This window comes from Vigna umbellata, chromosome 9, assembly GCF_029865625.1.
Source record: "Vigna umbellata cultivar VRB3 chromosome 9, Vumbellata_1.0, whole genome shotgun sequence".
NCBI lineage: Eukaryota > Viridiplantae > Streptophyta > Magnoliopsida > Fabales > Fabaceae > Vigna > Vigna umbellata.
Window position 1 is genome coordinate 38,309,324 of NC_142173.1, and position 20,758 is coordinate 38,330,081.

Consider the following 20,758-nt stretch of genomic DNA (forward strand, 5'->3'; position numbering starts at 1 on the left):
GGAGGAAGTGGACGAAGTGGAGGAAGTGGGCGAAGTGGATGAAGTGGAAGAAGTTGAGGAAGTGGAGGAAGTTGAGGAATTGGACGAAGTGGACGAAATGGAAGAAGTGGAGGAAGTGGAGGAAGTGGAAGAAGTGGCGAAATGGACGAAGTTGACAAACTGGAGGAAGCGGAGGAATCGGATGAAAAGGAATAAGTGGGAGGAAGTGGAAGAAGTGTAGGAAGTTGACGAAGTTGGTGAAGTGGACTAGGTGGACGAAGTCCGGGAAGTGGACGAAGTGGACATAGTGGACGAAGTGGAGGAAGTAGAGGAAGTTGATGAAGTTGACGAAGTGGAGGAAGTGGAGGAAGTTGGGGAAGTGGACAAAGTTGAAAAAGTGGACGATGTGGAGGAAGTGGACGAAGTGGAGGAAGTAGACGACGTAGACGACGGGGACGAAGTGGACTAAGTCGACGAATTGGACGAAGTTGACGAAGTGGATGAAGTGGACGAAGTGGACGAAGTGGACGAAGTGGACAAGGTGGACGAAGTGGATGAAGTGGACGAGGTGGACGAAGTGGACGAGGTGGACGAGGTGGACGAAGTGGACAAAGTGGACGAAGTGGAGGAAGTGGAGGAAGTGGAGGAAGTGAAGGAAGTGGAGGAAGTGGACGACGTAGACGAAGGTGAAGAAATGGTAGAAGTTGAGCAAGTGGACGAAATTGACGAAGTGGACGAAATGGAAGTGGGGGAATTGGGCGAAGTGGACGAAGTTGACGAAATGGAGGAAGTGGACGAAGTGGACGAAATGGAAGAAGTTGAGGAAGTGGAGGAAGTGGCGAAGTGGACGAAGTTGACGAATTGGAGGAAGCAGAGGAATCGGAGGAAAAGGAGGAACTTGAGGAAGTGGACGAAGTGGCGAAGTAGACGTAGTTGACAAAGTGAAGGAAGTGGAGGAAGTGGAGGAAGCGGAGGAAGTGGAAGATGTGGAGAAGTGGCGAAGTGGACGAGGTGGCTGAAGTCTACGAAGTGGTCGAAGTCTACAAAGTGGACGAAGTGGACATAGTGGAGGAAGTTGACGAAGTTGACGAAGTGGAGGAAGTTGAGGTAGTGGAGGAAGTGGAGGAGGCAAAGGATGTGCACGAAGTTGACGAAGTGGACGAAGTTGACAAAGTGGACGATGTGGAGGAAGTGGACAAAGTGGAGGAAGTGGACGACGTAGATGAAGGCGACGAAGTGGACTAACTTGACGAAGTGAACGAAGTTGACGAAGTGGACAAAGTTGACGAAATGGACGAAGTTGACGAAGTGGACGAGGTGGATGAAGTCTACGAAGTGGACGAGGTGGACGAAGTCTACGAAGTGGACGAAGTGGACATAGTTGTCGAAGTGGAGGAAGTGGAGGAAGTTGATGAAGTGGACGAAGTGGAAGAAATGGAGGAAGTGGACGAAGTGGAGGAAGTGGGCGAAGTAGATGAAGTGGAAGAAGTTGACGAAGTGGAGGAAGTGGAGTAAGTGACGAAGTGGACGAACTGGAGGAAGCGGAGGAATCAGATGAAAAGGAGGAAGTGGAGGAAGTGTAGGAAGTTGACGAAGTTGACGAAGTGGACATAGTGGACGAAGTGGAGGAAGTGGAGGTAGTTGACGAAGTTGACGAAGTGGAGGAAGTGGAGGAAGTTGAGGAAGTGGACGAAGTTGAAAAAGTGGACAATGTGGAGGAAGTGGACGAAGCGGAGGAAGTGGACGACGTAGACGACGGGGACGAAGTGGACTAAGTTGACGAAGTGGACGAAGTTGACGAAGTGGACGAAGTGGACGAAGTGGACCAAGATGACGAAATGGACGAGGTGGACGAAGTGGATGAAGTGGATGAGGTGGACGAGGTGGACGAGGTGGACTAAGTGGACGAGGTGGAGGAAGTGGAGGAACTGGAGGAAGTGGACGACGTAGACGAAGGGGAAGAAATGGAAGAAGTTGAGGAAGTTGAGGAAGTGGACGAAGTGGACGAAGCTGAGGAAGTGGACGAAGTGGACGAAGTGGAGGAAGTGGGGGAAGTGGAGGAAATGGGGGAAGCGGGCGAAGTGGACAAAGTTGACGAAGTTGACGAAATGGAGGAAATGGACGAAGTGGACGAAATGGAAAAAGAGTAGGAAGTGGAGGAAGTGGCGAAGTGGACGAAGTGGACGAACTGGAGGAAGCGGCGGAATCATTAGAAAAGGAGGAACTGAAGGAAGTGGACGAAGTGGCGAAGTAGACGAAGTTGACAAAGTGAAGGAAGTGGAGGAAGTGGAAGATGTGGAGAAGTGGAGGAAGTGGAAGATGTGGAGAAGTGGAGAAGTGGACGAGGTGGACGAGGTGGCCGAAGTCTACGAAGTGGATGAAGTGGACATATTGGAGGAAGTGGACCAAGTTGACGATGTTGATGAAGTGGAGGAAATTGAGGTAGTGGAGGAAGCGAAGGAGGTGGAGGATGTGCACGAAGTTGACGAAGTGGACGAAGTGGACGATGTGGAGGAAGGTGACAAAGTGGAGGAAGTGGACGACGGAGACGAAGGCGACGAAGTGGACTAAGTTGACGAAGTGGACGAAGTGGACCAAGTTGACAAAGTGGACGAAGTTGACGAAGTGGACGAGGTTGACGAAGTGGACGAAGTGAACGAAGGTGACGAAGGTGACGAAGCGGAGGAAGGTGACGAAGCGGCGCAGTGAACGAAGTGGACGAAGGTGACGAAGCGGAGGAAGCGGAGGAAGCGGAGGAAGCAGAGGAAGCGGAGGAAGTGGAGGAAGTTGAGGAAGTGGAGGATGTGGTGAAGTAGCGAAGTGGATGAAGTGGACGAAGTTGACGAAGCGAAGGAAACGGAGGAAGCGGAGAAAGTGGAGGAAGTTGACGAAGTTGACGAAGTGGACGAAGTGGACGAAGTGGACGAGGTGGACGAGGTGGACGAAGTCTACGAAGTGGACGAGGTGGACGAAGTCTACGAAATGGACGAAGTGGACATAGTTGACGAAGTGGAGGAAGTGGAGGAGGTTGACGAAGTGGACGAAGTGGATGAAGTGGAGGAAGTGGACGAAGTGGAGGAAGTGGACGAAGTGGAGGAAGTGGGCGGTGTGGATGAAGTGGAAGAAGTTGAGGAAGTGGAGGAAGTTGAGGAAGTGGACGAAGTGGACGAAATGGAAGAAGTGGAGGAAGTGGAGGAAGTGGAAGAAGTGGCGAAATGCACGAAGTTGACAAACTGGAGGAAGCGGAGGAATCGGATGAAAAGGAATAAGTGGGAGGAAGTGGAAGAAGTGTAGGAAGTTGACGAAGTTGGTGAAGTGAACTAGGTGGACGAAGTCTGGGAAGTGGACGAAGTGGACATAGTGGACGAAGTGGAGGAAGTAGAGGAAGTTGACGAAGTTGACGAAGTGGAGGAAGTTGAGGAAGTGGACAAAGTTGAAAAAGTGGACGATGTGGAGGAAGTGGACGAAGTGGAGCAAGTAGACGACGGGGACGAAGTGGACTAAGTCGACGAATTGGACGAAGTTGACGAAGTGGACGAAGTGGACGAAGTGGACGAAGTGGACGAGGTGGACGAAGTGGATGAAGTGGACGAAGTGGACGAAGTCGAGGAAGTCGAGAAAGTGGAGGAAGTGGATGAAGTGGAGTAAGTGAAGGAAGTTGAGGAATTGGAGGAAGTGGAGGAAGTGGAGAAAGTGGAGGAAGTGGGCGAAGTTGACGACGTTGACGAAGTGAACGAAGCGGACGATGTGGAGGAAGTGGACGAAGTTGACGAAGTGGAGGAAGTGGACGAAGAGGAGGAAGTGGACGAAGTGGACGAAGTGGAGGATGTGGAGAAGTGGTTAACTGGACGAAGTTGACGAAGTGGAGAAAGCGGAGGAAGCGGAGGAAGCAGAGGAAGTGAAGGAAGTTGACAAAGTGAACGAAGTGGACGAAGTGGACGAGGTGGACGTGGTCTACGAAGTGGACGAAGTGGACATAGCGGAGAATGCCGACGAAGTGAACAAAGTGGACGAAGTGGACGAAGTTGACGAAGTGGACGAGGTGGACGAAGTGGAGGAAGTCGAGGAAGTGGAGATAGTGGAGGAAGTGGATGAAGTGGAGTAAGTGAATGAAGTTGAAGAAGTGGAGGAAGTGGAGAAAGTGGAGGAAGTGGGCGAAGTTGACGACGTTGACGAAGTGGACGAAGTGGATGATGGGGAGGAAGTGGATGAAGTTGACGAAGTGGAGGAAGTGGGCGAAGAGGAGTTAGTGGACAAAGTGGAGTATGTGGAGAAGTAGTGAACTGGATGAAGTTGACGAAGTGGAGAAAGCGGAGGAAGCGGAGGAAACGGAGGAAGTGGAGGAAGTTGGAAAAGTGGACGATGTGGAGAAATTGGACGAAGCGGAGGAAGTGGACAACGTAGACGACGGGGACAAAGTGGACTAAGTTGACGAAGTGGACGAAGTTGACGAAGTGGACGAAGTGGACGAGGTGGCCGAAGTCTACGAAGTGGATGAAGTGGACATATTGGAGGAAGTGGACCAAGTTGACGAAGTTGATGAAGTGGAGGAAGTTGAGGTAATGGAGGAAGTGGAGGAGGTGGAGGATGTGCACGAAGTTGACGAAGTAGACGAAGTTGATAAAGTGGACGATGTGGAGGAAGTGGACAAAGTGGAGGAAGTGGACGACGTAGACGAAGGCGACGAAGTGGACTAAGTTGACAAAGTGGACGAAGTTGACGAAGTAAGCGAAGTTGACGAAGTGGACGAGGTGGACGAAGTGGACGAGGTGGACAAGGTGCACGAAGTGGAGGAAGTGGAGGAAATGAAGGAAGTGGACGACCTAGACGTAGGGGAAGAAGTGGAACAAGTTGACGAAGTGGAAGAAGTTGACGAAGTGGACGAAGTGGATGAACTGGACGAAGTGGACGAAGCTGTGGAAGTGGAGGAAGTTGAGGAAGTGGAGGCAGTGGACGAAGTGGACGAAGCTGAGGAAGTGGAGGAAGTGAAGGAAGTTGAGGAAGCGATGGAATTGGAGGAAGTGGAGGAAGTGGAGGAAGTGGAGGAAGATGAGGAAGTGGAGGATGTGAACAAAGTTGACGAAGTGGACGAAATTGACATAGTGGACCAAAAACTTGATGGATAAATTTATGAACACCAAATTATGATGTCACAAACTTGTTTTCAATCGGCAAGTATGACCGAATCGTTCAAGTAATAAAACTTGGTAAGACCAAGTATCGTTCTTCCCAAAGGACTCACGGCCTAGTTTAGTTATGTGATTTCTTAATTAACTAAGACTTACAAACGAATTAATTGGGGTTTAAAATGCAAGACAGAAAATAAACATGTATGCATGAATTGTGATCAATGGCAAAACAAAAGATAAACACTTTCAATGAAATTTATGTATGGATATGTTGTTGGGGTTCAATTTCATCTTATCCACTCTCATATATTTTAAGGAATTCAACGATCAAATCACCATTGTTAATGCCACTCTCTAATGTACCTTTCCAGAAGGCTTCTCCCTAATCACGAGTTCATACAATTCCTAGCATTCCTAATGATTAGTTCATAAGTTCAGGAGCTTAACGACAACCAATATAAAATTGGGAGAAATTCCCCGGATCTAGACTTCCCCGTACGTTCCCGTATCGACAAAACCAATAATCATGCATCGAATGAGTTAAACCATGCAAGCATTAAACAAAGAGGAAAAACCCTAACTAATGATGAAAGAAAGCATAGATCTTAAATAAAAGATGTAAAAACAGATTCCATATATGAGAGTTTCACAAGACTACATTGATTCCCCAACAAACATAAAGAGGTTAGTTCACCATATTCATGGTGAACCTAGATGAATTACAATGAAAGAATGAAAGAATAAACCCTAAAAAGGTGAAGCGGAAGCCTCAGCATCCAAGATCCTCCTTCAAAGGGGTGGTAGAGAGAGTGTTTGCCTCATTCCAGCCAGAGATACCTAACCCTAGGAAACCCTAAAGCTTATGTATCATTCGTAAATTACAAAAAGTCAAGTCCAAGCCCATTAAAGTGCCGCTCAGCGGTAAACTACCGCTCAGCGGTGATTGCGTGACTTGTTTTCTCCCCTCAGCGGCCATTTTGCCCCTCAGCGGATCTCCCGTGACTTTCAGAGTACCGCTCAGCGGTAAACTGCCGCTCAGCGGTGAGTGCGTGACTTGTTTTCTCCCCTCAGCGGCCAATTTGCCCCTCAGCGGACCTCCCGCAAACTCCTGAGTGCCGCTCAGCGGTAAACTGCCGCTGAGCGGTGACTTCGGCTTCTCCTTTTGCACTTTTTGTTGTCTTTTCTGATTTCATCTCTCTCCTTCTTCACTTCTTTTACCAAATTCACCTTAAAATCTGCACCAAAAACACTGAAATCAAGCATAAACCTGTCCAACTCTCTTATTTCTAAAAATATACAGAAAAACATGATTTCAAGCTAGTTTCTAAGTGTAAAGGTTGCTTTTAGTGTCAATTTTAATCATGAAAATAATAGTTTTTCAACTGTTATCATGGACGATGTGGAGGAAATGGATGAAGTGGAGGAAGTGGACGACGTAGACGAAGGGGACGAAGTGGAGGAAGTGGAGGAAGTGAAGGAAGTCGACGACGTAAACGAAGGGGAAGAAATGGAGGAAGTTGAAGAAGTGGACGAAGTGGACGAAGTGAACAAAGTGGACGAAGTCGACGAAGTGGACGAAGTTGACGAAGTGGACGAGGTGGACGAAGTGGACGAAGTCGAGGAAGTGGAGAAAGTGGAGGAAGTGGATGAAGTGGAGTAAGTGAAGGAAGTTGAGGAAGTGGAGGAAGTGGAGGAAGTGGAGAAAGTGGAGGAAGTGGGCGAAGTTGACGACGTTGAGGAAGTGGACGAAGTGGAGGAAGTGGAGGAAGTGGAGGAAGTTGAGGAAGTGGAGGAAGTTGACGAAGTGGACAAAGTGGACGAAGTGAACAAAGTGGACGAAGTCGACGAAGTGGACGAAGTTGACGAAGTGGACGAGGTGGACGAAGTGGACGAAGTCGAGGAAGTGGAGAAAGTGGAGGAAGTGGATGAAGTGGAGTAAGTGAAGGAAGTTGAGGAAGTGGAGGAAGTGGAGGAAGTGGAGAAAGTGGAGGAAGTGGGCGAAGTTGACGACGTTGAGGAAGTGGAGGAAGTGGAGGAAGTGGAGGAAGTGGAGTGGAGGAAGTGGAGGAAGTGGAGGAAGTGGAGGAAGTGGAGGAAGTTGAGGAAGTGGAGGAAGTTGACGAAGTTGACGAAGTTGACGAACTTGACGAAGTGGAGGAACTGAAGGAAGTGGAGGAAGTGGAGGATGTGGACCAAGTTGACGAACTGGACGAAGGGAACGAAGTGGATGAAGTTGACGAAGTGGACAAAGTGGAGGAAGCAGAGAAATCGGAGGGAGGAAGTGGAGGAAGTGGACAAAGTTGATGTAGTTGACGAACGAAGTGGTAGAAGTTGACGAAGTGGATGAAGTGGATGAAGTAGTGTAAGTGAATGAAGTGGAGGAAACGAAAAAAGTGGAGGAAGTGAACGAATTTGACGAAATGGAGGAAGTGGTGGAAGTGGAGGAAGTGGGCGAAGTGGATGAGGTGGACGAAATAGAGGAAGTTGAGGAAGTGGAGGAAGTGGGCGAAGTTGACGACGTTGAGGAAGTGGACGAAGTTGACGAGGTGGACGAAGTGGACGAGGTGGACGAAGTGGACGAAGTGGAAGAAGTGGAAGAAGTGGACGAAGTGGTGGAAGTGCGAAGTGGACGAAGTTGACGAAGTGAAGGAAGCGGAGGACGTGGAGGAAGCGGAGGAAGTGGACGAAGTGGAGGAAGTGGAGGAAGTGAGGAAGTTCACAAAGTGGACGAAGCGGACGAGGTGGAGGAAGTGGAGGAAGTGGACGAAATGGACGAAGTGGACGAAGTGGAGGAAGTGATGGAACTGTACAAAGTGGAGGAAGTGGAGGAAATGGGCGAAGTGGACGAAGTGCGGGAAGTGGACGAAGTGGAGGAAGTGGAGGAAGTGGAGGAAGTGGAGAAACTAGAGGAAGTGGAGGTAGTGGAGTAAGTGGACGAAGTTGACGTAGTTGACGAACGAAGTGGTAGAAGTTGACGAAGTACATGAAGTGGATGAAGTGGATGAAGTAGTGTAAGTGAATGAAGTGGAGGAAACGGAAAAAGTGGAGGAAGTGAACGAATTTGACGAAATGGAGGAAGTGGAGGAAGTGGAGGAAGTTGAGGAAGTGGAGGAAATGGGCGAAGTTGACGACGATGAGGAAGTGGACGAAGTGGACGAAATGGAGGAAGTGGAGGAAGTGGAGGAAGTGGAGGAAGTGGAGGAAGTTGAGGAAGTGGAGGAAGTTGAAGAAGTTGACGAGGTGGACGAGGTGGACGAAGTGGACGAGGTGGACGAAGTGGACGAAGTGGAAGAAGTGGAAGAAGTGGACGAAGTGGAGGAAGTGCGAAGTGGACGAAGTTGACGAAGTGAAGGAAGCGGAGGACGTGGAGGAAGCGGAGGAAGTGGACGAAGTGGAGGAAGTGGAGGAAGTGGATAAAGTGGAGGGACTGGAGGAAGTGGAGGAAGTGAGGAAGTTGACGATGTGGACGAAGCTGACGAGGTGGAGGAAGTTTAGGAAGTGGGCGAAATGGACGAAATGGAGGAAGTGGACGAAGTGGAGGAAGTGGAGGAAGCGGAGGAAGTTGACGAAGTGGAGGAAGTTGACGAACTTGATGAAGTGGAGGAAGTTGACGAAGTTGACGAACTTGACGAAGTGGAGGAACTGAAGGAAGTGGAGGAAGTGGAGGATGTGGACGAAGTTGACGAAGTGGACGAAGTGAACGAAGTGGATTGAGTAGGCGAAGTGGACAAAGTGGAGGAAGCAGAGAAAGCGGAGGGAGGATGTGGAGGAAGTGGACAAAGTTGACGTAGTTCACGAACGAAGTGGTAGAAGTTGACGAAGTAGACGAAGTGGATGAAGTGGATGAAGTAGTGTAAGTGAATGAAGTGGAGGAAACGGAAAAAGTGGAGGAAGTGAACGAATTTGACGAAATGGATGAAGTGGAGGAAGTGGAGGAAGTTGAGGAAGTGGAGGAAGTAGGCGAAGTTGACGACATTGAGGAAGTGGACGAAGTGGATGAGGTGGACGAAATAGAGGAAGTTGAGGAAGTGGAGGAAGTTGAGGAAGTGGAGGAAGTGGGCGAAGTTGACGAGGTTGAGGAAGTGGACGAAGTTGACGAAGTGGACGAAGTGGAGTAAGTGGATGAAGTGGAGGATGTGGAGGAAGTGGACGAAGTTCACGAAGTGGACGAAGCGTAGGAAGTGGAGGAAGTGGAGGAAGTGGACGAAGGGGACGAAGTTGACCAAGTTGACCAAGTTGACGAAGTGGACGAAATGGACGAAGTGGAGGAAGTGGAGGAAGTGGAAAAAGTGGACGAAGTGGAGGAAGGGGAGGAAGTGGCGAAGTGGACGAAGTTGACGAAGTGGAGGAAGCGGAGAAAGCGGAGGAAGCGGAGGAAATTGAGGAAGTGGACGAAGTGGAGGAAGTGGAGAAAGTGGGCGAAGTGGAGGAAGTCGACGAATTAGACGAAGTGGACGAAGTTGACGAAGTCGATGAAGTTTACGAAGTGGACGAAGTGGACGAAGTGGACGAAAGTGACGAAGTGGACGAAGTGTACGAAGTTGGCGAAGTGGGGGAAGTAGAAGAAGTGGACTAAGTGGACGAGGTGGACGAAGTTGACAAAGTGGACGAGGTGGACGAAGTTGACGATGTAGACGAAGTGGAGGAAGTCGACGAAGTGGAGGATGTGGAGGAAGGCGAGGAAGTACAGGAAGTGGAGGAAGTGGATGAAGTAGAGGAAGTAGAGGATGTGGACGAAGTTGACGAAGTGGAGGAAGTTGGCGAAGTTGACGAAGTGGAGGAAGTGGAGGAAGTGGTTGAAGTAGAGGAAGTGGAGGAAGTGGAGGATGTGGACGAAGTTGACGAAGTGGAGTAAGTAGATGAAGTTGACGAACTGGACGAAGTGGACGAACTAGACGAAGTGGACGAAGTTGATGAAGTGGACAAAGTGTAGGAAGTTGGCGAAGTGGAGGAAGTGGAGGAAGTGGAGGATGTGGACGAAGTTGACGAAGTTGACGACGTGGACGAAGTGGATGAAGTTGATGAATTGGATGAAGTGGAGGAAGTGGCGGATGTGGACGAACTAGACGAAGTGGACGAAGTTCACGAAGTGGACGAAGTGGACGAAGGTGACGAAGTTGACGAAGTGTACGAAGTTGGCTAAGTGGAGGAAGTGGAGGAAGTGGAGGAAGTGGACGAAGAGGAGGAAGTGGAGGAAGTTGAGGAAGTGACAAAGTGGACGAAGTTGACGAAGTGGAAGAAGTGGATGATGTTGACGAAGTGGAGGAAGTGGAGGAAGTGGACGAAGCTGACGAAGTTGACGAAGTAGAGGAAATGGACGAAGTGGACGAACTTGGCGAAGTTAACAAAGTGATGAAGTGGAGGAAGTGGAGGAAGTTGAGGAAATGGACAAAGTGGAGGAAGTGGAGGAAGTTGACGAAGTGGAGGAAGGGGAGGAAGCGGAGGAAGTGGAGGAAGGGGAGGAAGGGGAGGAAGTGGAGAAAGGGGAGGAAGTGGAGGAAGTGGAGGAAGTGGAGGAAGCGGAGGAAGCGGAGGAAGCGGAGGAAGCGGAGGAAGCGGAGGAAGCGGAGGAAGTGGAGGAAGTGGAGGAAGCTGACGTAGTGGAAGAAGTGGAGGAAGTTGACGAAGTTAACGAAGTGATGAAGTGGAGGAAGTGGAGGAAATTGATGAAGTGGACGAAGTGTACGAAGTTGGCGAAGTGGTGGCAGTGGAGGAATGGACGAAGTGGATGAAGTGGAGGAAGTGGAGGAAGTGGCGAAGTGGACGAAGTTGACGAAGTGGAGGAAGCGGAGTAAATGGAGGAAGTGGACGACGTAGACGAAGGGGACGAAGTGGAGGAAGTGGACGACGTAGACGAAGGGTAAGAAATGGAAGAAGTTGACAAGGTGGACGAAGTTGACGAAGTGGAGGAAGTCGGGAAGTGTAGGAAGTGGACGAAGTGGAGGAAATGGACGAAGTGGACGAAGGTGACGAAGTGGACGAAGTGGATGAAGTGGATGAAGTGGAAGAAGTTGAGGAAGTTGAGGAAATGGACAAAGTGGAGGAAGTGGAGGAAGTGGACGATGTGGACGAAGTTGACGAAGTGGAGGAAGTGGAGGAAGTGGAGGAAGTGGAGGAAGTGGAGGAAGTGGAGGAAGTAGAGGAAGTGGAGGAAGTGGGCGAAGTTGACGACGTTGACGAAGCAGACGAAGTTGACGAAATGGACGAAGTGGAGGAAGTGGCAAAGTGGACCAAGATGACTTCATGGACGAAGTTGACGAAGTGGACGGAGGTGACGGAGTTGACGAAGTGGAGGAAGTGGAGGAAGTGGAGGAAGGGGAGGATGTGGACGAAGTTGACGATGTGGAGGAAGTGAAGGAAGTGGAGGAAGTAGACGAAGTGGTGGAAGTGGCGGAAGTGGACGAAGTTCACGAAGTGGACGGAGTGGAGGAGGTGGCAAAGTGTACGAAGATGACGAAGTGGACGAAGTTGACGAAGTGGACGAAGATGACGAAGTGGACGAAGTTCATGAAGTTGACAGAGTTGACGAAGTTGACGAAGTGGAGGAAGTGGAGGAAGTGGAGGAAGTGGAGGAAGTAGAGGAATTGGAGGAAGTGGAGGAAGTGGATGAAGTAGAGGAAGTGGAGGATGTGGACGAAGTTGAGGAAGTGGACGAAATGGACGAAGTTGAGGAAGTGGTTGAAGTTTAGGAAGTGGACGAAGTGGACGAAGTGGAGGAAGTGGACGAAGTTGATGAAGTGGACGAAGTGGACGAAGTGGACGAAGTGGACGAAGTGGACGAAGTGGACGAAGTGGACGAAGTGGACGAAGTGGACGAAGTGGACGAAGTGGACGAAGTGGACGAAGTGGACGAAGTGGACGAAGTGGACGAAGTGGACGAAGTGGACGAAGTGGACGAAGTGGACGAAGTGGACGAAGTGGACGAAGTGGACGAAGTGGACGAAGTGGATGAAGTGGAGGAAGTGGACGAAGTTGAGGAAACGGAGGAAGTGGAGGAGGTTGACGAAGTTGACGAAGTGGAAGAAGTGGAGGAAGTGGAGGAAGTGGAGGAAGTGGCGAAGTGGACAAAGTTTGCGAAGTTGACGAAGTGGAGGAAGTGGAGGATGTGGATGATGTAGAGGAGGTGGAGGAAGTGGAGGATGTGGACGAAGTTGACGAAGTGGAGGAAGTAGACGACATTGACGAAGTGGACGAAGTGGAGGAAGTGGAGGAAGTGGACGAACTAGATGAAGTGGACGAAGTTGACGAAGTGGACGATGTGGACAAAGGTGACGAAGTGGATGAAGTCTACGAAGGTTGAGAAGTGGAGGAAGTAGACGAAGTTGACGAAGTTGACGAAGTGGACGAAGTGGACGAAGTTGACGAAGTGGACGAAGTGGATGAAAGGGACGAAGTGGACGAAGTTGACAAAGTGGAGGAAGCTGAGAAAGCGGAGGAAGTGGAGGAAGTGGAGGAAGTGGATGAAGTGGACGAAGTTGAGGAAATAGAGGAAGTGGAGGAAGTTCACGAAGTTGACGAAGTGGAAGAAGTGGAGGAAGTTGCGAAGTGGAAGAAGTGGAGGAAGTTGCGAAGTGGACAAAGTGGAGGAAGTGGAGGAACTTGAGTGATGAGTCGTTATTTCTTGAACTAGATTTAATTTATTGCATTTAAATAAACTAGGGAATTGTGTTTAATTGTCTGTTATTTCCCCGTATTCCGAATTCTGCTTAATTTGGTCGGAAATTCGTAATTGTGCTAATTTGGGTTTTCTGACCTGATTAAGTGCATTTCTGGTTGCAGGGATGTTGTGGAAACATCATCTGAAGCATTGGGATATGGCGTGACACACTCAAAGGCTCAACATTTAGTCATTTAGATTCTAATTAAAGTTTTAATTTCGTTTTCTAGAAGCCCTTAATTAGAATTAGGTGTTTTGGACCCTTTTAGGGGCAATTTTGTAAAAAAAAAGAAGACCCATTTGTAGGACATGTGCCTTTTTAGTTAGGGTTTTATTGTGTGGACCCCACCCTTATTAAAAGGATAGCACACGGCCTAGTTAGCCGTCACTTGCATTTTGCCATTTTACTCTCTTGTTTTATTTGTTTTGGAGGTTCTTGTAATGGGGGAGTATATTTTTCTTTGACTCTGGGTTTTTGGGAACGTTGGGATAATGAATGAAGAACACATTTCTCTTTTTCTTGGAGTATAAAAACGGTGATTCATAGTGTGTGTGATGGTTGATTTCATCTTCAAGTTAAAAAAAAAAGAAGAAACGCTGTCACGGTTTTGTTGGCTTTGAATGTTCCCTTTGTTTTATTCTGCCACACACAATGCACATTCATTTTTCTTAGTTTGGAGAAATGATGATTTAATTTGGGAAGCGTTACACGCTGTGCTGGAAGAGACGTGTGGAAGTTTGGTGACACGACTTGTATGGGAGGCACACATTTAAAGTTATTTTAGAAGCAAGACAGCAACACGCTGATGGCTAATGTGGAGTGGGAGAATAGAAGCACTTTCATACAGCTGATTTACGGAGATTAATGGAGAGGCACGGATCCCAAAGGTGGAGTTGATTCATATTGCTGGAAGCACGTTTGAACGGACAACAGCAATAGAAATTGTAGTAGCACGTTAGGTGAAGTGTGAGGTGTCACGTGGATTTCTATCCTTGGAAGTGAAGCACAGAAATTTTGGAGAAAGGAGATATCTTGGGAGAATAAGGTATAGGTGATGGGACGTTAGCAGCAACAACAATGCATTTCCTTTATTACTTTGAGAATGAAGAGGTGATTAGATGGGGGTAGGTGTACTTGTTTGGTGATAATTTTGAGAGAAGAAATATTTGTGTTTCGTCAGGATTTAGAACCCTAATCCAAAACATTCAAAGTTGTCTGCTCCGATGTCCAGTTGTGTTGTCTTCTCTCTTCTCCTTGTCCAAGCCGCGGGGGAGGGTGCCTGCAAAAGACACTCCGACGCTCAAGTCAGTGACTTTGCGTAATAATCTTGTAATCAAGATTTAGTTATCAAAGCTCTAAGTTTTTAGTTTAAGTTCAAGTTACCTGTCCTCCTTACCAGACAAATATTTATAAATTATAATGAGCTTACCGTTAGGTCTGACTCATTAACCACCAATGAATGACAATATTAATTGTCAATAAATGTCAATTATTTTCATTACCTCCCCGACAGTTATTACTATTAATTACCTTAACGGCTGATTTAACCGATCGGTTTATAGACCTGAGAGGTATCATCGGTCGGGCTGATTTAACCAATCGGTTCATTGACCTGAGAGGTATCATCGGTCGGGCTGATTTAACCGATCAGTTCATTGACCTGAGAGGTATCATCGGTTGGGCTGATTTAACCGGTCGGTTTATTGACCTGAGAGAAATCATCGGTCGGACGACTCTTCTGCACCCTTACCGTTCGGTCGGCTATGATCCCATAGTAACAATTTTCTTTGGAGAAATGGATGCAGCGAGGAACATGTGCATTGGAGGTGATGGTGATTGACTATTGAGGGCATTGGTGTACGGTGGTAGGCTTTGAGAAAAGGAATTTTATTCAATTGCTTTGGAGCATAACGGAGCAACTTCACGGTGATGAAGTTCATTTCATTTCTTGTACAAAGCAAGTTCATTGATTATTGGATGGCGCGCACGTACTTGGAGGTAAAAATGGTTTTTGTCTTTCTTTATTCACACTTGCACTGAGAATGTTTGATATTATATGTTGGAATGCATTCAGCTTGGAAGGAGCTTACTAAGTCATTTTATTTTCACTTTTCAAACATTTTTAACACCGTTTCCGTGATGAATGTTGCATTTCATTTTCCTGCTGTGCGTTTTCCAAACTGCTGCAATGTTTAATTAATTTATTAGTTAAGCATTACTCTTTTAATTGAAGTTTTATTCCAGCCGTTTGCATTTGATTGTTTATATTTTGATAGCTTTAATTGCGTTTGGATATTTACGCATTGCATTGTTTACTTTAATGTTTGCATGCACTTTAATGCTTTCAGTTATATTCGGTTTTGTTTACTTTCCGGTTTCAATTTAGTTTAATTGCATTCACAAAACACATCCAAACCCCCCCCACTTCGTGTTTGACCTAAGCCACGAACCATATTTGGTCCTTGAGAGACGACCTAGGAGTCACTTCCTAGCACTGTACTGCATTCTTTAATGCATATCAAATTTGACGGGCCGCGACAGCCCTAATCAAATTTTGGCGCCGCTGCTGGGGACCAACGGTTCGATTTTAGGTCTTTTGTTGTGTTAATGTGTTGTTTGAGTGTTTGTATATGTTTTGTCTTGTATGTTTGAGTATTTGTGCCTATTTTGTTTGCTTAGGTTGTTTTGTGTGTTTGAATTTTTTTTTTGTGCTATCGTTTCATGATTTTAGGGTGTTGTGACTTAGTGTATGACTAGGGGTAATCCTGGGCCTATACCACCCTTTGATCCGGAGATTAATAGGACTTTTCATAGGTTAGCTAGACATTCTAGAAATTTGTCTTTAGAGTCTCTTTTTGAGTCTGTTCCATTAGATACTGTGCATCCCACTGCTGAGTACTTTGTGCATACTGCATCTACTGCATCTGTTGCATTTGCACTTGATTCTGATTCTGATTCTGTTGTTTTTCACACTGAAAACAATATGGCACAACCTCCACCTCGTGAGAGGACTTTTAGGGAGATGGCTACACCTGATTTCGATATTGAAAGCTTGTGCATCCAATATTCTAATGAGGACGTTCCATTTGTTTTAAAGACTGGACTGATCCATTTGTTGCCCAAGTTTCATGGTCTTGCAGGTGAAAGTCCACATAAGCATTTGAAGGAATTCCACATTGTCTGTTCCACTATGAAACCGCATGATGTTCCTGAAGAGCACATCTTCTTGAAGGCATTCCCTCATTCATTGGAAAGTGTTGCTAAGGATTGGTTGTATGGTTTGGCGCCTAGATCCATCACTAGCTGGGATGATTTGAAGAGGCTGTTCTTGGAGAAATTTTTCGCAGCAACTCGGACCACAGCTATCAGAAAAGACATAACTGGGATTAGGCAACTTGGTGGAGAGAGCTTGTATGAGTATTGGGAGAGATTCAAGACACTTTGTGCTAGCTGTCCCCACCATCAGATACCTGAACACCTCCTTATCCAGTATTTCTATGAGGGTTTGAACAACATGGATCGGGGTATGATTGATGCTGCCAGTGGTGGAGCTCTAGGAGACACCACACCTGCTGAGGCCATACAATTGATTAAGAAGATGGCCTCCAAGTCCCAGCAGTTTAGCACCAGGATTGATGCCATTGTGGTGAGGGGCGTACATGATGTTGTTGCCCAGTCTTTATCAATTGTTGAAAGCAAGTTGGAAGGCAAGATTGACTCTCTTGAGAAGTTGGTGACACAGTTGACTACCAACCAGAGATCTACAGCTCCATCTGCATCTGTTGCATGACTATGTGCTATTTGTCCTTCTAGTGACCACTATACAGATGCATGTCCTTCTTTGTAGCACCCTGCTGCCTCTGATGCGCCTCAGGCTTATGCTACGAATATTTACAACAACAGGCAACAACATCAACATCAACCCCAACAACAGCACAACCATGACTTGTCCAACAATAGGTATAACCCAGGGTGGAGGGATCACCCTAATCTCAGATGGAGCAATGCTCCACATCATCAGCAGCAACAACAACAACAGCAACCACCTCATTTCCAGAATGTTGCAGGTCCTCACAGATATGTGCCTCCTTCTGTTCAGAGATTTCAAAGGCAACATCAAGAGATTCCTACCCAGCCAGCTTCCCAACCTTCCACTTCCTCTTCTGAGCTTACCTTGGAGGAGTTGGTGAAGCAGATGACTATTCAAAACATGCAATTTCAGCAGGAAACAAGGGCCTCAATCCAGGAGACAAAAGCTTCCATTTAGAGCTTGACTAATCAGATGGGACAGATGGCCACACGGCTAACTCAAGCACAGTCGCAAAATTCGGACAGATTGCCTTCTCAGACTGTGCCAAATCCTAGAAATGAAAAGATCAGTGCCATCACCCTCAGGTCAGGAAAGCAAATTGTTGTGCCCACTATTCCACCACCTGCACCTAACCCAGCCACCTCTCAGAGAAAGGAAGACCAGGCAGGTCCTACTAGGACATTTGAGGCAGGTGGACCTTCTTCCTCTTCTGGTGGTTCTTCTTCTTCTACAGGTGGACCGTCTTCTTCTACCACCACCACCATCAGTGCATCTCCTGATATACAACACCGACCTATCTCTTTTCCATTTCCTCCTAAAGTAATTCAAAGCAAAAATATGGAAGAAGTGGATAAGGAGATATTAGAGACCTTCAGGAAAGTAGAGGTGAACATACCTTTGCTCGATGCCATAAAGCAGATTCCCAAGTATGCTAAATTCCCAGGTATGCCAATAAAAGGAAGATGAAGGGAAATTAAAGAGTGAGCATGGGTAGAAATGTATCTGCACTGATAGGTAAAGCTGTACCTCAGATTCCTGAAAAATGCGAAGACTGATGGACAAATTTGTAAGCACCAAAATATGATGTCACAAACTTGTTTCACAATCGGCAAGTATGACCGAATCGTTCAAGTAATAAAACTTGGTAAGACCAAGTATCGTTCTTCCCAAAGGACTCACGGCCTAGTTTAGTTATGTGGTTTCTTGATTAACTAAGACTTACAAACGAAATATTTGGGTTTAAAATGCAAGACAGAAAATAAACATGTATGCATGAATTTTGATCAATGGCAAAGACAAAAGATAAACACTTTCAATGGAATATATGAATGAATATGTTGTTGGGGGTCAATTTCATCTCATCCACTCTCATATATTTTAGGAATTCAACATTCAAATCATCATTGTTAATGCCACTCTCTAATGTACCATTCTAGATGGCTTCTCCCTAATCAAATAGTTCATACAATTCCTAGCATTCCTAATGATTAGTTCATGAGTGCAGGAGCTTAAAGGCAACCAATATAATATTGTCAGTATAATATTGGGAGAAATTCCCCGGATCTAGATTTCCCCGTACGTGTCCGTATCAACAAAACCAATAATCATGCATTAGAATGAGTTAAACAATGCAAGCATTGAGCAAAGAGGAAAAACCCTAACTAATGATGAAAGAAAGCATATGTCTTAATTCAAAGATGTACTCAACAAATCCATATATGAGAGTTTCAAGAGATTACTTTGATTCCCCAACAAACATACAAGGTTTAGTTCACCATATTCATGGTGAACCTAGATGAATTACAATGAAAGTATGAAAGAATAAACCCAATAAAGGTGAAGAGGTAGCCTGAGCATCCAAGATCCTCCTTCAAAGGGGTGAAAGAGAGAGTGTTTGCCTCGTTTCTGCCAAAGATCTCTAACTAAAGGACGTGCAAGCCCTTATATACTAATCTAGAGTTACAAAAGATTACAAAAGCCCAAGCCCAAAAAGTGCCGCTCAGCGCCATTTACCGCTCAGCGGTGGTTACGCGTCTTCTTTCTTCCCCTCAGCGGCCATTTGCCCCTCAGCGGTTCCAACGCCACCTCTTGAGTGCCGCTCAGCGGTAGTTTGCCGCTGAGCGGTGCCTTCGACTTCTCTTTTTGCACTCTTTCTTGTCTTTTCTAATGTCCTCTCTCTCATTCTTCACTTCTTTTACCAAATTCACCTCAAAACCTGCACAAAAACACTCAAATCAAGCATAAACCTGTCCAGCTCTCTTATTTCTGAAAATATAAACAAAATGCATGATTTCAAGCTAGTTTCTAAGTCTAAAGGTTGCTTTTAGTATCACTTTTAAGCATGAAAATAACAGTTTTTCAACTGTTATCAAAGACCCAGGTACGTTCTGCATTCCGTGCATTATTGGAAATAACAAATTTGAGAATGCCATGCTTGATTTGGGTGCTTCCATAAATGTCATGCCTATGTCAATCTTTAAATCTCTTTCTCTTGGAACTTTGCTACCAACGGGTGTGGTAATACAGTTAGCAAATAAGAGTGTTGCCCATCCTACTGGTTACATAGAGGATGTTTTAGTTAGGGTTGGGGAACTGATTTTTCCTGCTGATTTTTACATTCTTGAAATGGAGGAAGGATTTTCCCGTGGGTCTGCCCCAATTATCTTAGGGAGACCATTTTTAAAAACCGCATGAACTAAAATTGATGTTTATGCTGGTACCTTGTCAATGGAGTTTGGCGACATTGCTGTTCATTTTAATATCCTTGATGCCATGAAACATCCATCTGAGGACCAGTCTGTGTTTCGTGCTGAGCTACTTGATTACACTGTTGATGAGCATGTTTCTACTTCTCACTCTTTGCATGACAAGAACTACCTTTTGCATCACATGTGAATGCCTCTTTTCCATGCACTAAACATGAATTTGAGATTGTTGTTGATTTTGAGTCTAAAGTTAAACATCATTCATGCTCTGAAAGTATACTTGTGGTCCAGCCGCATACATTGGAATTGACTGTTGTACCCTTGCATTTAAATTCTGTGGACTTGGAATGCACTAACCTGATTGCAGGAGATACGCATAAATTTTATCACCAAGCGCCCAAAGTTGAATTGAAAGGCGCCTGCACAGGCAAAAGATTCAAGGACAAAGGGAACAGGCTGAACCCGCTCATCAATAATCCCGCTTTGGTAGATGCAGTTGTGAAAGAGACTTCTCTACTCAATCAAGCTTGGAAACGTCCACCATGAATTAGGGGAGTTTTCTTTTCTCCTTCCCTCCTCACTTTTATTGCACTTGTCTATATCTTTTGACTGTTCTGATTGTTAATCTGATGATCGTGACACACTGAGGACATTGTGTAGTTTAAGTGTGGTCTATTAGGGGAGGTTTTTCTTTGTTTAGGTCTTGTTTTCTAGGTAGTTTCTTTTGTTGTGTCTTGTGTACAGTTTTGCCTGTTTCTCTTAATTTTTGGACTTTGTTTAGGTTGTAGATATGTCTTTCACTTCATTGATACTCTGACTGTTTGGAAATCCTTTTTTTTTCTCTACTTGGAAGATGATTATGATGTTTGAGAGTGAATTAATTGTGACAGCAGTACCTTAGGTGAGATTTGAGCCACTTTATGTCTTTCTTGTGTGTGATATGTTTCTTGATTGCTTGCACATATGCCTTGGCTTGACTCTTCTTGATAATTCTTGATTGATATGCATGTTTGAAAGTGATAAAGGCAATTATGTTCTTGAGCCTCTCTAGAGCCAGATGAGCCTACCCTGTTTTGATCCATTGATAACCCTTTTGAGCCTATGCTTTTCCCCATTTCTTTGTTTTGAAGCTCATACACCAGCCCTAAGTGAAAAACCGTTATTACCTTAGCCTTAGGGAATTTTGGAGCTTTGGAATTGTTTTGGGAATAAGTGTTGTCTCCTGGGAGTTTCGGATGAATTGGCTAGTGAGTCCTCTTCTTATCGTGTTTTTGTAAATATGTGGTGTATCTTGTCTCTTGAAATTTTGTGCTTAATAGAGTAAAGAAAAGAGATAGGATGAAGAAAAAAAGAGAGCAGAAAAACAGTGAAAAAAAAATTGTGAATAATTGTGAATAATGAAGTCAAGAAGAGGATGAAATTAGAGGTTGTGGGTGTGTTTGAATGTGTTTACACTTGTTCCCCATTGCTCCTCTG

The 20,758-nt window shown here is 46.1% G+C and overlaps 1 non-coding gene and 1 pseudogene across 1 annotated transcript; one reads left to right on the forward strand and one right to left on the reverse strand.

The window, feature by feature from the left end:
* Positions 1 to 15,515: 15,515 nt before the first annotated feature.
* On the forward strand, positions 15,516 to 17,033 carry LOC148193469 (uncharacterized; annotated as a pseudogene).
* On the reverse strand, positions 16,127 to 16,234 carry LOC148193470 (small nucleolar RNA R71). Its single transcript, XR_015782480.1, has one exon. It is a non-coding gene; the product is annotated as a small nucleolar RNA R71 (small nucleolar RNA).
* Positions 17,034 to 20,758: the final 3,725 nt, after the last annotated feature.